This window comes from Gekko japonicus, unplaced genomic scaffold (genome assembly GCF_001447785.1).
Source record: "Gekko japonicus isolate JY-2015 unplaced genomic scaffold, Gekko_japonicus_V1.1 scaffold1205, whole genome shotgun sequence".
In the NCBI taxonomy this organism is placed as follows: Eukaryota; Metazoa; Chordata; class Lepidosauria; order Squamata; family Gekkonidae; genus Gekko; species Gekko japonicus.
In genome coordinates this window covers 483,282-484,789 of record NW_015175395.1, presented here as the reverse complement: position 1 = coordinate 484,789, position 1,508 = coordinate 483,282, and the positions used below count along the sequence as shown (strand labels likewise).

General features: G+C 47.7%; 1 protein-coding gene across 2 annotated transcripts in view; it reads right to left on the bottom strand.

Annotated features, from left to right (window-relative positions):
* The window catches only part of TRIM29 (tripartite motif containing 29), a 66,325-nt gene that overhangs the window by 26,847 nt on the left and 37,970 nt on the right, over positions 1–1,508 (bottom strand). The window lies entirely within an intron of this gene.

Sequence of the window (1,508 nt, the reverse complement as noted above, 5' to 3'; positions counted from 1 at the left end):
CCTGCAGCCTCTGCCTAGGGAAAGGGCAGTCTTTCCCTGCAGTGGGAACCAAAGCAGCTGACATCATTCTCCTCTCCCCCGTATGATCCGCACAACTACCCTATGAGGTATGTTATGGTTGAAAGTGTGTGAATGGTACATAATCCCCCAGGCAGCTTTTAAAACATGAACCTGGGACCTTCACACCATCCTCTGAAGTGCTCTCTGTGGCAGTAATGGGGTGACTGCTGGCACCTTTTCCTATCATTTTTTGCCTTGTGGTATTCTGCTTGTGGTGTGATCTGTCTTCTTTGTGATGTGGCATGATTGTGTTATTGGGTTTGTTTCTTTTGAAGGGGAAGTGATGTGTTGTGAGTGAGGACATATTTTACCTCAGAATACAGTAGGTTCCATATGCAACTGAAAATTCCAGCTGCCTTGCTGGGGGGGGAGTTTGAGGTGTGGAATGGTGTGAAGTCCAATCAGCTTCCATATGCCAAAGACCTTGAAATGCTGGGCGGGACTGCACAAAGCAGCCAGTCAACCCAGCCAGCGTCTTCTGACTGACAGTTCTTGCGGCCAAACACTAAAGGTGTGCATTTGGAACGTTGGAGCCCACTACGGCTTTATATATAAGGGAGAGATGGGTTCTTTAACAAATATTCCAAATTGTTTGAATTGTATCATACAATACTAGTTTTCTGCTTTTGTTTGTAATTCATTCATGGAGTGTCTTCATATTTCTACAACCTCCAGGTGGGGGCTAGAGAGCTCCAAGAATTATCAATCCCCCTGGTTGAAATGGCTGTATGGGAAGGTGGACTTTGCGGCATCATACCCCAGCAGTGACCCCCTCCCAAAAAAATCCTACCCTCCCCAGGTGCCACCCCCAGTTCTCCAGGAATTTCCCAGAGTTGGCATCCCTAATCAGAGGAACTGGAACAGTTCCGTCCCTGTTGAAGTGGGAGGTTCCAGTGTGGACAGACAGGAAGTACTTCATTGGTAAACAGAGAGGGGCAAAATAAGATTGCTCGAAGTAAGAAGCAACCAAGAAATAATAAAGAAAACTAAAACGACCACGGTTAACCTCTCAAGGGTGGTCTTCACATCCCTGCTATGAACAGCCGTGTTCCATTTGCCCAAATGGCTCGGCAACACCCCCGAAACCTTTCTCTAATCAAAGGCTCGGACGACTGGAAGCGCAATTAACAATTATATTAACATGGCATCCAGTGAGTTCAGATAATGAAAGTTAGCATACTGCAAGCTCTTGGGGGATTTGAAAAGAGTACGGGCTCTGCTTTTCTCTTTTTCCCCCGCTGACATCATTTCTGCAACGCCTTCAGATATTCCAGGACGAGCCCTGGCAGGGAAGATAAGCTGACGTCTTTGGCAAACCCGGAGGACGAAATGTAACGCTCAGGATAGTCCTGGGAGGCTGTCGTGTGTTCCAGGCCTTCTGCCAAGATTTCTCTCTCCCCCCCCCCCAGTCTTCAGATGACAGAGGTTGGTCAGGCACTACGGAGACA